We start from the raw sequence: 16423 nt of genomic DNA on the forward strand, positions 1-16423 counted from the left end.
TTGAGCCACCATCTGTTGCGACACCTACAAGGTGGTTTTTTAGTTCATCATTTGTGTTGCCATACTTTTCAAGAGCTGCTAACAGTGTGCTGAAAATGCATTCTCCTGTCCCACTTTCTCATTCAACAATGTCAAAAAAATAATCGCAAGCAACTCCCTCAAAGGACAAACTTACATACATTATTAAACAAGTTTTATTGGAAACCGTTGTACTTTCGTCCATCATGATACAAGCTCGCAAGTAAACGGATGACGCACCTTAGACGAAAGCAACAATGACAACATGTTAATGATGATTTAGTTCTAAACATTTTGAAATGCTTAACTACTACATGCATGGAGAGCTGCATCAAATCTGTCTCTGGACAGAAGACAACATCAATAACTACCAGATAACACTTTTTCAAAATTAATAAGCAAACATATTAATAGTATTAATAGTAAGACTGTATTAAAAACTTTCAGTGTTCGGCTCCACAAATTTAAATTATATGTAAAGTTTTACTCCAGTGCGTGGGAAACAAACATCCCAGGCTGGGATGCATAAACTAAAACCAGAGGAGGGGATGGTCTGATGCAGAGAGGGGGAAATCCCCCCCCCCATCCCCCCCCCCTCTGCAAATCGCACACTGCCGTGCACTATCGATATGCGCTGCTGTTGCCACTCACAGGAAAGTAAGGCAGGAAGTTAGTGATGCCAGTAAATGGAATAAGAAAACGAGGTGGCAGTACCGTAATTGAAAATGACAAACAATAAATGGAATGAACACGAGCCGTGCATGGCTCAAATATATGACACATACATTAATGTCAGAGGCAGATAAAATGTACTAACGTTAAATATCTTCACAAGAAATACGATAAGAACTCAAATAATTTTCATAGCGTGTAGGCTTTCACGGCTGGCGTCTTCAGTAATTAAAACTTCCGGGCTAAGAGGCCGTGGTCCAATAGTAGAAATACTTCTCCCTGACGTTCCGTTGCCAGCTGCGGGCAACATCATCTGAGGTGAGTCTACGACTGGCTGCTAGGCCGTGGAGGTCCTGTTTATATAGAGCGCGTAGAGGGCGCCACCACTCGTCACGTGTTGTCAACAGTAAAACTATCTCTGGCTGGCGTCATTACTCTCGATCGAAGGTAATCGATTGTCACATCTTTGGTACAGAGTCGATCGCCATATCTTATCTAACTTCAAGCCTTCTTCTTTCCTGGATCCCCTACTCAAGAGCTGGCTAGACATCTTGCCACCTTGTTACAACCGTTTATTGGAAAAAATGGTCATCATATTAAAAACTCTATGCACTTCATCGAAAAATTGAAGGAAATTACCGTCAGCCCCAGTGATATTCTTGTCAGCTTTGATGTGGTGTCTCTGTTCACCATGGTTCGTGTCAACGAAGCTCTTGCTTGCATATCTGACGTATTTCCTACTGATATAGTAGTTTTGTTTAGATATTGCCTTTCCACGACTTACTTTCAGTACAATAACGACTTCTATGAACAAATTAATGGAGTGGCAATGGGTAGCCCTCTAAGTCCAGCCGTTGCTAATATTTTTGTGGAATTTTTTGAACAGCAAGCACTGCAATCAGCCAGAAAAAGGCCTTTGAAGTGGTATCGGTATGTGGACGACACTTTTGCCATATGGAATCACGGTGAAGAAGAACTGAACCGTTTCTTGAAGCATTTGAATAGCATTAATTCAAAAATACAATTCACTATGGAGAAAGAAAGTAATGGACAGATTAATTTTTTGGACGTCTCAGTAATTAAACGAGCAGATGGGACTCTGAGTCACAAAGTCTACAGAAAAGATACGCATAGCGATCGTTATCTTCACAAGGATTCAAACCATCATCCCAGGCAGAAGAGAGGTATTATCAAGACATTGGTGGACAGGGCTAATAAAATCTGTGAGCCAGCTTATTTGCAAGAGGAACTAAACCACTTGCGAACCGCTTTACAGAAAAATGGGTACGCTGGCAAGGAGATAGATAGAGCACTCCATCCCAGAAGAAAAATGTCCGAAAACGTGCAACAACAAAAACCATCGGTGGGAAAAGTTTTTCTTCCATTCATCCACAATATTACTGACCGTATCGGGAAAGTGCTGGCCAAGTTCAGAGTTGAAACAATCTTCAGACCCACCAAGAAGATTAGTGAATGCTTAAGATCGGCGAAAGATGCACGACACCCTTTAGCTACTCCTGGTGTGTATAAGATTCCGTGTGGTTGTGGGAAGGTTTACATTGGAACCACAAAAAGAAGTATCAGTACTCGCCTAACTGAACATAAAAGGAACTGTCGACTGGGACACACGGACAAATCAGCTGTAGCGGAACATGTTTTTGAAACGGGTGACCATGAAATAAAATTTAGTGATACGAGCGTGCTAGCTAAGACATCGCATTATTATGCACGTATGTATAGAGGCTGTAGAGATTTTTAAACACCACAATAATTTTAACAGGAAAGAAGAAGGCTTGAAGTTAGATACGATATGGCGATCGACTCTGTACCAAAGATGTGACAATCGATTACCTTCGATCGAGAGTAATGACGCCAACCAGAGATAGCTTTACTGTTGACAACACGTGACGAGTGGTGGCGCCCTCTAAGCGCTCTATATAAACAGGACCTCCACGGCCTAGCAGCCAGTCGTAGACTCACCTCAGATGATGTTGCCCGCAGCTGGCAACGAAACGTCAGGGAGAAGTATTTCTACTATTGGACCACGGCCTCTTAGCCCGGAAGTTTTAATTACTCAAATAATTTTGTCCAATTTCCTTTCTGCATTCTTTTAAAGAAGAAAGTATTGAAGAAAGCGTTTTACCTGAGGGTAGTATCAAACTTCAGTGTAAACAATCTATTCAGCATGTCACAATTTTTGCTCCAGAAAGTTGACTCCACTGAGTGTGGTATTTATACATCACATCAGCAAAAGATAAGCAAACTGTTGAACAATAATTGTTGTTGTTTTTGTGGTCTTCAGTCCTGAGACTGGTTTGATGCAGCTCTCCATGCTACTCTATCCTGTGCAAGCTTCTTCATCTCACAGTACCTACTGCAACCTACATCCTTCTGAATCTGCTTTGTGTATTCATCTCTTGGTCTCCCTTTACGATTTTTACCCTCCACGCTGCCCTCCAATACTAAATTGGTGATCCCTTGATGCCTCAGAACATGTCCTACCAACCGATCCCTTCTTCTAGTCAAGTTGTGCCACAAACTTCTCTTCTCCCCAATCCTATTCAGCACCTCCTCATTGAACAATAATAATTATTTTCTCAAAATCAATTCAGTCGAACGTCAATAATCACTGCAAATCGAAGAACCCACCCACATATGCACCCCTAATGTTGCAAAATGTTGTATGTAGTGCAGCTGTCTCAGCATTTCTGAAGTCCAGTGCAGTTATATTACACTGAGGTGACAAAAATCATAGGATAGCGATATGCACACATACAGATGGCGGTAATGTCGTGTACACATCGTATAAAAGATTAAATGGCAGTGCATTGGCGGAGCTGTCATTTATAGTCAGATGATTCATGCGAACAGGTTTCCAGTATAATAATGGCCACATGACTGGAATTAAGATACTTTGAACACGGAATGGTTGTTGGAGCTAACCACATGGGACATTCCGTTCACAGCGCAGAGTGGCCGCACGGTTTGAGGCATCATGTCATGGATTGCGCGGCCCCTCCCGCTGTAGGTTCGAGTCCTCCCTCGGGCATGAATGAGTGTGTTAATAGCACAAGTAAGTTTTCGTTAGTTTATTTAGTGTGTTGTGTGAAGACCTCAGCAGTTTGGTCCCTTAGGAATTCACACGAACATTCCATTTCAGAAATCGTTAGGGAACTCAATATTCCAAGATCCACACCGTCAAGACTGTGCTGAGAATACCAAATTTCAGGCTTTACCTATCACCACAGACAACGAAGGGGCCAACAGACTTCACTTAACGACCGACAGCAGCGGCGTTTACGTAGAGTTATCAGAGCTAACACTGCATGAAATAGGTGCAGAAATCAATGTGAGATGTACGACAGACGTATCCGTTAGAACAGTGCGGCGAGATTTGGCGTTAATGGGCTATGGAAGCAGGCGGCCGACGTGAGTGCCTTGGCTAACAACACGACATCACCTGCAGCGCCTCTCCTGGGCTCGTGACCATATGAGCTGAACCATAGAGGAGTAGTAAACCTTTGCCTGAGTCCCGATTTCAGTTGATAAGAGCCGATTGTAGGTTTCGAGTGTGTGCAGAAAAATGGTTCAAATGGCTCTGAGCACTATGGGACTCAACTGCTGTGGTCATCAGTCCCCTAGAACTTAGAACTACTTAAACCTAACTAACCTAAGGACATCACACACATCCATGCCCGAGGCAGGATTCGAACCTGCGACCGTAGCAGTCCCACGGTTCCGGACTGCGCGCCTAGAACCGCGAGACCACCGCGGCCGGCAGTGTGTGCAGACCCACAAAGCCATGGGCCCAGGTTGTCAACAAGGTACTGTGGAAGCTGGCGTTGTCTTCAAATGGGTCCTTTGGTCCAACTGAACCGACCATTGACTGGAAATGTTTACATTCTGCTGTAAGATGGGAGAATAAATGAAGGTCAATTTCGCACCGTACATAAGAGTTTTGTACATTGTAATGAGAAGGTGAATGTGACACCTAACTTACTTCAGTGGTATTGAGCAGATTTGCCTGTAAGTATGTAATGCAAAAGGGCTGACTCTCAATTAACGGTGTTAACACACCACTCCTATATAATGCATGTCAATGAGCAGAAGGTGAAACAAGCAGCGAGAGGAAACGGTTTGTGTGGAAGCAAGCGTGGGCAGATGCAGAGGCCACTCCCCAGGAGGCACAACAGAAAGCTCTTAAGGGAGCGTGTCCCGGAGCGAGAGTCAGTGACCGGACATGTGATGCATACAGCAGGGCGAAAAATGGGCCACCAGAAGTAGGACAGAAAGAAGCTATAGAAAACTGTGTTTCGGAATGCCAAAAGGATACGAACAAAACCAGTGACGCATTCGAACACGTGAACTGCATATGGTACACACGTGATAGACACATGTAACATTTTAGGCGTCTGGAGCAGGCACAAAACGTCCGATTGATGGAACCACACCAGGAAGGAGTAATGTGCCGAGATTTCGACGCAGTTCAATGGTAGGACACTTGCGATTGGTAGAGAGAGTTGCCACAAAATAAGAGGAATGCTCCTATTGGTCGAAAAAAGCCATGATGTGGAGAATAAAAGAACCCAGTTGGGGAGAGAGTTAGGCTGTGGGAAAGACGAGAGCGAAAATTTTGGGGACTCTTCTCTGAACTGGCGTCAAGTGTAGATTGGAGCTTATAACACTCTGTACAACGCAGAGGAGAAATTTGTGTGAACACTGCATTCACAGCCGGCTGTGGTGGCCGAGGGGTTCTAGGCGCTCAGTCCGGAACCGCGCGACTGCTATGGTCGCAGGTTCGAATCCTGCTTCGGGCATGGGTGTGTGTGTTGTCCTTAGGTTAGTTAGGTTTAAGTAGTTCTAAGTTCTAGGCGACTGATGACCACAGATGTTAAGTCCCATAGTGCTCAGAGCCATTTGAACCATTTGAACTGCATTCACAGCGGCTGACCTCCAGCTAGAAATTAGCTGTAGCATTGTTGAGCTCCAACTGTGGAGAAGCGAACCAGCCAGTTAGTTAATTGTTCTTGTGAGAACTGAGAGAGCATTATAATATGCACACTGCTACAGCCATGTTCGTGTACGAGGTGTGGCTAGAAAAAAACCGGACTAGTACTGGTGAAACAATAAAACGAATGCAAAAAGGCTGAAAGTCGCGTGGCCTGTCACGTGACTCTCGCTCCGCCTACTGCTCGAGTTTCATCTGCCTCCTGCACTCAGTCTGCCCGTGGCGTCTGTTTTAAGTAGTTGACGTTTTGTCTGTGCGTCGGAAAATGTTGAGTGTACAGAAAGAACAGCGTGTTAACATCAAATTTTGTTTCAAACTAGGAAAATATGCAAGTGAAACGTTTGTAATGTTACAACAAGTGTACGGCGATGATTGCTTATCGCGAACACAATTGTTTGAGTGGTTTAAACGATTTAAAGATGGCCGCGAAGACACCAGTGATGACACTCGCACTGGCAGACCATTGTCAGCAAAAACTGATGCAAACATTGAAAAAATCGGTAAACTTGTTCGACACTTTCCTTGTCAACTCCTGTTAACTCAGACACTGCTCTGATTGTTAAACGGCGATCTTGTCGAACAAGTTTACCGATTTTTTCAATGTTTGCATCAGTTTTTGCTGACAATGGTCTGCCAGTGCGAGTGTCATCACTGGTGTCTTCGCGGCCATCTTTAAATCGTTTAAACCACTCAAACACTTGTGTTCGCGATAAACAATCATCTCCGTACACTTGTTGTAACAATACAAACGTTTCACTTGCAGATTTTCCTAGTTTGAAACAAAATTTGATGTTAACACGCTGTTCTTTCTGTACACTCAACATTTTCCGACGCACAGACAAAACGTCAACTACTTAAAACAGACGCCACGGGCAGACTGAGTGCAGGAGGCAGATGAAACTCGAGCAGTAGGCGGAGCGAGAGTCACGTGACAGGCCACGCGACTTTCAGCCTTATTGCATTCGTTTTATTGTTTCACCAGTACTAGTCCGGTTTTTTTCTAGCCACACCTCGTATATCGCCATAGTCTAGAGACTAGGGATGAGTTCATGTTTTCTCGCATATCGAGAAACATAGGGAGAGTTTCTGCTGAAAAGTTCAGCAAAGGTTTAATTAGATTTTATAGGAATTTCAGTGGGCCAGAGCAGCCATGCAGATGACAACTCATCGCAGCTAAGGTAAATAGTGCGTGCAGATGCGTAAACTTCTTGGTTCACCACCTTGCATCCACTGTAAACTCGAGCGACCTGGGTAATCTTTTGCTCGACTTGTCACAATAATAACCTTCCTCTGTAGACGTGATTGTCATCTTAAAAATAGTACCAAACTTTGAACCGTAATTAGATGATTTATCGTAGTACTGGCCAGCATCATAACGTAATCGTAAGAACAACGTTGTAAAGAAACTTCTAGTTAACATTTAATATTGTTGTTTAGGATTATTTAACTTTCTGTGAGAGAAAATTTAATAGTGTTATGTTTAGGATTAGTTCACTTTCAGAGGTCTAGATATGTCATTTTGACAACTGTCTTAACATTGTCACATTGCAAACTGTGTAAAAGCCTGTATTGCTGTGACAAAATTGCAATACTAAATGATGTCATTACAGCTTACACAGTTGTGTTCAGTCATAGTATAAGAAACCACCTAACCATAACCTTACAACAGGCAACCCTGCCAGGATGGCAGTTGGTCTGCCTGGACGGCAGTTAGTCAAATTAGAAAGGGAAATTAAAATTTTTTAATTGAAAAAAACATATTTTGTGGCGAGGTTACCCAATGTATGGAAATGTATAGTGGTCATAATACAGTAAATGTGTCATCCAGAGTGTATGAAAGGTGCGTTAATAAATGAGATAAGGTTTATTTTGTTGTAAACATAGCTTGTACATGACCTTGCTGGCGCACCCGAAGATTTTCACGGCGTTGTTGAGTTGGATTGAAATTCTACAAACCGTGAACAGCGTTGATAATGATGTGTACATAGTCTAAGAAACTTTCTATGATATTTTGGAAACGTGTAAGATCATTTAACTTGATGTTGACGAGAGATCAAGCTCGCGCAGTTCGAGACGAGCGGAGATGGCGGAAGACCGGAGATTATTGCAGATAAGGCAAAATGAAGATCTTGACAAGATAGGGATTGATGTACAACAAAAAGTATCGAGAGCGAGTCACGGAACGGAACGTAGTGATAGTGCAGAGGGAATGGTGGTAGTTTTACGATTGCTATCACAGTCTGAGAATTCACAAAAACATACAGATGACGGAGCTAGTGGGTCAGAAGTAGGATCAGAGGACGAACAACTTTATTACGTTGAACCGAATATTGTCATTCTAAATCATACGGGACAGTTTTCAACAGAAAGAATGTGTGTAACTGCGTCCGCACTATGTGCGGAAGTCGGTGAGACGCCACGTGAAACGCGCGAACGGTAAATTTACATCAAATAGTGACAGGTGAGGATGGCGAAGAATCAGTTAGTGTGTTCGCAATATTGAAGCAACTCACTATGGTCGTAAAGCAGACAAATGCAGGATTAGCAGACTTAAAACTTGAAACAAATGCAGGGTTAGCAGACTTGAAAACTGAAACGGCGGATCTAAAGACCGAAATGGCGAATTTTAAATGGGGTTATCGGCAACCAATGCTGCCGTAAATGGTCTCAAAATTGAAACTTATGCTGGGTTCGAAAAAGTCCGCGAAGATCAACAAAAACTACGAACGAAAGTTAATGAACAGTTTACTGAAATCCGGAGAGAGGCGAAAGACTCGCGTGAGCTTATACAATCGTTAATGGCTGACCAGAAAAAGATGCGTTCTGACATTGACCACGTGAAGGATCAGTGTCTAATGTTAACCAAAGAGTCAACAACTTAGCACGTAAGACGTCTGTTAAGGCGCAACAAATCGTGGAAGAGCTCAATGTCAGAAAACGTGTCACGCGAGCCGCATTAAAAAGATTCAATACACGCATTGAAAACATAGTCTCGAAAAATCAGAAACATTATGAACAGCTTCGTACAGAACTGAAACAGCCTATCAAGAGCCGTACAGAAAGTAGTAGTGAGGCAACGGAATCGGTAGTCTCATCCGACATAGTGATGGACAGAAATCCAAAAGTAAACAAGTCAGTTGTGCAGTCTTCTGTAGCAGTAGCGGAAACACAAAAACGTCATGAAATTCCAGTCGTATATCCACAAGAGGCTGCGTTAATAATTACCGAAATGAAACAGAAGCAAAAGGGAAAAGAACAGTTAACACAGGTGAGCGAAGCAGGTAATGTGGGGTCACAGCTGACAATGGAGCGAGAAACAGTAAACGTGCGCATTCCTACAGAGCGCCAGCCGACCCTCCGAAAGTAAGCGGGTGACGCGAGAACAGAGCAAGTTACGGCGACACATGTACCAGTTCCGCAATTCCAAGTTACAGTACAACAGATTATAGACAGAAAGTCAATATGAGTCAAACAGGAAGGCAAAACACTGAACCAGTAACGGGAAATTTAACCGAATCTTTCAGTCCGATACACGAGGAACGGTACAGTTCGGATAACTGTACACCACTGCGTAGATACTATGCAAAATAGGACGTAAATCTGTCATCTCAGGACTCAAATATAGTAGGACGAACAGGAGAAAACATGACGCAGTTGAAGGGAATGGATAATGTTGAGAAACCACAAACGTTGTATGATAGAATAGAAAAATTTGACAATGATCACTTCTTGACAGCCAGAAAATTCCAACATTACAGAGAAGGAGGGAACGGCATACACCCACGCACGTTTGTAAATCAATTCCAAATAGGTTTGCCAGAGCATTGGGCACTTAGACATAAACTTGACTTCATTTGTGTGCATATGGACAGCGCAAGAGCGGAAACCATGCAAAGAGTAGCTGCAAACTGGCAATCATTTGAGCAATTTAAATCCGCGTTCTTGGAGCGATATTGGTACACGGAAACCCAAAACAGAATAAAGTATGAGTTGTTAGAGAAAGAGTTATTCGAAAATTCAGGAGAAAAGAAACCGGTTAGATTTTTCGAAGAAATGACAAAAAAGAATCAGTGTTTAGATAATCCATACAGTGACGGGGAACTGATACGAATGTGCGCAATGAAGTTACTGTCACGTTATCAGCAGTCGTTGGCTGGTAGAGCAGGAGGTGATATACAAGCATTTAAAGGGATGCTAAGAGAACTGGAATTCATTTTTCGTGAAGATGACGCGAAGAAACAACGTGCAGCCAGAGAAAACAATGGTAAGGGGAATAACACAAACCGATCAGGCTTTAATAATAATTACAATGGCGATGATAACGTAGGAAAACGTAACCGTTTTGGGTTAAAATGGTTCAAATGGCTCTAAGCACTACGGGACTTAACACCTGAGGTCATCAGTCCCCTAGACTTAGAACTACTTAAAACTAACTAACATAAGGACATCACACACATCCATGTCCGAGGTAGGATTCGAACCTGCGACCATAGGACCAGCGCGGTTCCGGACTGAAGCGCCTAGAACCGCTCGGTCACAGCGGAGGGCTAATCTTTTTGGGAGGAGTGGCATTTGCACATAACAATAACAACTATGATTTTGGAAACGCACAGAGGACGGGCAATAATTATGGTTTTGGTGGACCGCGGAATTACAATAGTGGATTTGTCCTAGAAACTATGGTGGTAACTATGATTCGAGATATAAACACCGTGCAAACGAGGCAGGAAGGTTTAGAGGTTTTCAACAACAAAATACAGGCTACTCAGGTGTAAATGGAATAGACAGAACGCAGAACGGTTGGGAAAATCAGGTTTCAGCAGGACAAAAAACTCGAAATGAACGGGTACGGGAAATCGAGTTGAGGCCACCAAACCCAGGTAAAAGACAGAATTGACGAGATGAACAGTATGAAGACCAGTCAAAAATGATTCAGTCGCAAAAAGAAGTTAATTATATAATTAAACATGTAAATAGACTTAGTTTTAATCAGCAAGAATCAGAAGTAGATTTACTGGGAGATCGGATACAAATACCCGAATGCTGGGACTCAATTGACTGGGAATCGACCAATGAGGAGGAACAGGAGTTATTAACGGTGAATGTAAACAGTAGCAGAAGAACTGAAGATAACAAAATTGTAAAAGATGTAGCTCATTTATATGAAACGGAGAGAGAAATAGTATGCAAAGAGGGTAATGTACCATACGTACATTATGACTGATATGAAAGCAGGAGATATTGTAATAGGGGAGGAACTTTATAAATGACAGTTTCCTCAAATTCAGTACATATCCATAACGTAATCGTAAGAATAATGTTGTAAAGAAACTTCTAGTTAACATTTAATATTGTTGTGTTTAGGATTATTTAACTTTCTGTGAGAGAAAATTTAATACCGTTATGTTTAGGATTTGTATTGTATTGTATGTTAACCGGGGACCTAGAAACGACGGAGAGGCTCCGTCGCCGCAGCCGCAGTGGTCCACAACCCCACGACGACTGCCGCAGTCCACTTCACCCCTCAGCCGCTCCACATCGAACCCAGGGTTATTGTGCGGTTCGGCCCCCGGTGGACCCCCGCAGGGAACGTCTCACACCAGACGAGTGTAACCCCTATGTTTGCGTGATAGAGTAATGGTGGTATAAGCGTACGTGGAGAACTTGTTTGCGCAGCAATCGCCGACAAAGTGTAACTGAGGCGGAATAAGGGGAACCAGCCCGCATTCGTCGAGGCAGATGGAAAACCGCCTAAAAACCATCCACAGACTGGCCGGCTCACCGGACCTCAACAGAAATCCGCCGAGCGGATTCGTGCCGGGGACCAGGCGCTCCTTCCCACCCGGAAAGCCGTGCGTTAGACAGCACGGCCAACCGGGCGGGCCAATGTTTAGGATTAGTTCACTTTCGGAGGTCGAGATGTGTCATTTTGACAACTGTATTAACATTGTCACATTGTAAACTGTGTAAAAGCGTGTATTGCCTGTGACGAAATTGCAATATTAAACGATGCCATTACAGCTTACACAGTTCAGTCATAGAATAAGAAACCACCTAACCATAACCTTGCACGACTACTGGAAAACCATTTGCAGCCTAATAACTATGAAATTTTTATGGATGATAATCCGCCATGTCACTGGGCTAAAACTGTTCACGTTGGTTTTAAGAACATTCGGAACAATTCGAGTGAGTGATTTGTCGACCGAGATCGCCAGACATGAATCCCACCGAATATTTATGGGGCATAATCGAGAGGTCTGTTTGTGGACAAAATCCTTCACCGGCAACAGTTACGCAATTATGGACGGCAATAGAGACAGCATGGCTCAATATTTGTGTAAGGGACTTCCAAAGTACTTGTTGAGTACATGCCACGTCGAGTTACTGCATCGCGCCGGACACGATATTAGGTGGTATCCCATGACTTTTGTCAATTCAGTGTATAATGAACTACAGAGAGAGAGAGAAAAATATATGTCAAAGATCAACAACTAGTGGCAATGTTGACAATGCTACAAAACACCATACACCCTTAGAAGTTCACAAATAAACAGTGAACAGTGGTGTAGAAAATTGTGCCGTACGCACGTCAAAAATGCACGGTTCTGCAGAGCAGCGTAAAATTAGACCACAACTCTCAGTGTAACGAAGAAAGGAACCAGTAGCGTGCTAGCAGACGGCATTTAGGTGAAAAACCAAGCAGAAACCGCCGTAAGTAAAAACCATCAATTTGTTAACGAACTGTTTTTAGGTCTAGAAAACAATTCAAATTGTAAATATCTTTAATTATATACTACTGATGATGCTTTACTTCAACAAAACGAAACACGTTTGGTGAGAAATACTCGCATTTTATTGTAGTTCAAATGTCGGAACAAAAATACCCTCAGAAACCGTAAAGCTAGTACTGACAATAAGGCCACACATATGAAGACTTTTTAGATAAAAATGTATACTAAGTGCTCAATGACAGTTGCCTCTTCAGTAGTCGTGCGAATTTGACGCCAGACGGTACATAACACTGCAGTTGAAACGTCCCCTTTGAAAACTTATAAATGACTGTGCTAGTAAACCTCTTAAGTTATTTGATTTACAAACAGCTGAGCAAAACTCAACGTACTCAAACAATTTTCTCTTGACTTATTCTGATCATCACTAAACTGATACACAATATTTTTAGCGCAACGCAATCTGACTCTCAATAATCCCTACTAAAGAACGGCCCTGAGTAACAATAACCTATACCTTTCATGAATCACTTACCTCACAAAAACCTTCGTTACTCGAACTACTGCAATACAGCGAGCGCCAATACTGCCAGCTAAATACAAGAATCTAACTACTGAAGACACTAACTACTGACAGGCATAGTTAGCAAATGAAAGATTTTGATAGAGAACAAACAATGTATTTACCTTAATAATGTTCAAAATTCATTTTATGACATCCATCTTTACAAATTTCCTTTTTTTGGCGGGCACACGTCCAGATCGTGCTCACATAGTAATCTCTCGTAACTCTGGCATCTCTCTCTCTACATCCACCAGTGCTGGCGGCTCACCTCCAACTGCACAACGCTACGCGCCGTTCACATCCAACTGGCCAACACTACAGTAGCGAATATTCCAACAATGCCAACCAGCCATAGACCGCACACAGCACAGTCAGTGATTTTCATACAGAGCGCTACGAGGCGTCACCAACATAGAAACCTAAACAACCTAGTTACACAGTTAAGTAAGAAGTCCATGAGTGTTTCCCTTTTAGTTCCACTACGTACATTGTCTGAATATGTGGTCGTCTAGAGGTCGTGCGATCACAACGGAGCCAGCCACCGAACATCCGAGACTCGTTGTTGTCGACGCAAGAGAATCCTCTCATTCTCATATGAGCCCCACCGCAAACGGCAACTTGTCTTGTATTACACGTCAAAGAGCAGCAGCGGTCTGGAGAACGGCTCTGAAGGCTGTCGACGGGGTTGCGTGCACGTTGGACCCTGCTCCCAGTAGTCTTTACGAAAGGTGGTACTCGAGGGATCGAGATTCAAAATGACTTCCTAATGCCTCCAGTGTACTGCGCTGTCTATTTGACGTCGTTGCTTTTTCATCGGGTGATGGCCCAAAAGTTTAGTCGTCACAGTGGAGGAGGTACTATAACAGCCCCCCCCCCCACCCCCTGCTTCCCGGTATTTGCGAAATTACAAGTTAACAATGACCGTGAATTATGAATTTTGTCCCGTGTCGGGATAAGGCATCCGAATCCGAAGTAAATAATGATTATTACGCGGGAAACAGGAGACGTTATAACTTGATCGTTATTGAATGAGTAATTTCATTCAATAACGATCGGTAAATGAAATAATGGAAATGATTTGGAAATAAATTTTGCTAGTAGAAATTCTGCTGAAAGAAATGATTAAGTTGTAAAAGCAATTAAAAAATCGGTCGCCAGCTCAACTGGTGAGCGACAGTACTGTTAAGTACGTGAATAATCGTCTCAAAAATAAAGTTTACCTGTTTGTAGCGCAGCAGGTGGTACGGGAACTTTTACGTAAGTGCTGTGTCAGGCTCAGTAGTCATATAAAATAATGTCATAACAATCTAACTACACTTAAACATTAATGGTTAACTTTCAATAAGTATTTTGATAATTATTTTGTTCATAATTTGTCAGCTAAGTGCAATGCTGACAACACAGATAATTATCTATCGAGATTTTGAAAAATGGACTGTCATTCTGTCTTTAAAATTAGGTACTTTGCACAGTTTAATCTACTGATAATGAAATATATTGCCAATAATTGATTAACTATGTTTTGAATGATAATAAATCATTAACTGGGCGATTGTCAGGTGGAATGAGCTTTACAGTTTCATGAAATATCCTTGAACTAACTTCAGCTGAATATTATTTGAAATAAATCTTAATAAACAAATTTATTACTTCAGTCTATTATTAAGTTACTACGGTTGGCGCAAGCTTATTAAGTGCAACAATTAACTACGATAATCAATCGTTCAAAACAATCTGAAATTTACTCTTCACCATCTATGCAGATAATTTGATAATTAACATATTTTCTCTTAATAATAGCGTGACACACTCGGTTCAATAAGGTAAAGATCGGAAGGAACCTACTTGGTGTTACTGTCGGGTGGAATGTAACTGCAACACTTCCATTATAAAGTGCTTGTTATTAATCGTTCAACAGAGAAAAGCACAGTCACTGGCAAGCCTTCTACAATTTTATCCTACGAAAATTACGTAGATCTTACTTCCCTCGTTGTCGGTGGATCGACGGAAATCCACGGCGGCGACACAATGTGGCAGCGGGCTTTTACTGTTGCGACTTGGGCCCACAGTGCGCTTCACATTCAAGCCCTCGTTTCTTCAGCACTATGCCCATTAATCCATAATAACTTGCCCGGCCATCTACATCTACATCTACATTCATACTCCGCAAGCCACCCAACGGTGTGTGGCGGAGGGCACTTTACGTGCCACTGTCATTACCTCCCTTTCCTGTTCCAGTCGCGTATGGTTCGCGGGAAGAACGACTGTCTGAAAGCCTCCGTGCGCGCTCTAATCTCTCTAATTTTACATTCGTGATCTCCTCGGGAGGTATAAGTAGGGGGAAGCAATATACTCGATACCTCATCCAGAAACGCATCCTCTCGAAACCTGGCGAGCAAGCTACACCGCGATGCAGAGCGCCTCTCTTGCAGAGTCTGCCACTTGAGTTTATTAAACATCTCCGTAACGCTATCACGGTTACCAAATAACCCTGTGACGAAACGCGCCGCTCTTCTTTGGATCTTCTCTATCTCCTCCGTCAACCCGATCTGGTACGGATCCCACACTGATGAGCAATACTCAAGTATAGGTCGAACGAGTGTTTTGTAAGCCACCTCCTTTGTTGCTGGACTACATTTTCTAAGCACTCTCCCAATGAATCTCAACCTGGTACCCGCCTTACCAACAATTAATTTTATATGATCATTCCACTTCAAATCGTTCCGCACGCATACTCCCAGATATTTTACAGAAGTAACTGCTACCAGTGTTTGTTCCGCTATCATATAATCATACAATAAAGGATCCTTCTTTCTATGTATTCGCAATACATTACATTTGTCTATGTTAAGGGTCAGTTGCCACTCCCTGCACCAAGTGCCTATCCGATGCAGATCTTCCTGCATTTCGCTACAATTTTCTAATGCTGCAACTTCTCTGTATACTACAGCATCATCCGCGAAAAGCCGCATGAAACTTCCGACACTATCTACTAGGTCATTTATATATATTGTGAAAAGCAATGGTCCCATAACACTCCCCTGTGGCACGCCAGAGGTTACCTTAACGTCTGTAGACGTCTCTCCATTGATAACAACATGCTGTGTTCTGTTTGCTAAAAAATCTTCAATCCAGCCAACAGCTGGTCTGATATTCCGTAGGCTCTTACTTTGTTTATCAGGCGACAGTGCGGAACTGTATCGAACGCCTTCCGGAAGTCAAGAAAAATAGCATCTACCTGGGAGCCTGTATCTAATATTTTCTGGGTCTCATGAACAAATAACGCGAGTTGGGTCTCACACGATCGCTGTTTCCGGAATCCATGTTGATTCCTACATAGTAGATTCTGGGTTTCCAAAAACGACATGATACTCGAGCAAAAAACATGTTCTAAAATTCTACAACAGATCGACGTCAGAGATATAGGTC

The sequence above is a fragment of the Schistocerca nitens genome, chromosome 7 (genome assembly GCF_023898315.1).
Source record: "Schistocerca nitens isolate TAMUIC-IGC-003100 chromosome 7, iqSchNite1.1, whole genome shotgun sequence".
Classification (NCBI taxonomy): domain Eukaryota; kingdom Metazoa; phylum Arthropoda; class Insecta; order Orthoptera; family Acrididae; genus Schistocerca; species Schistocerca nitens.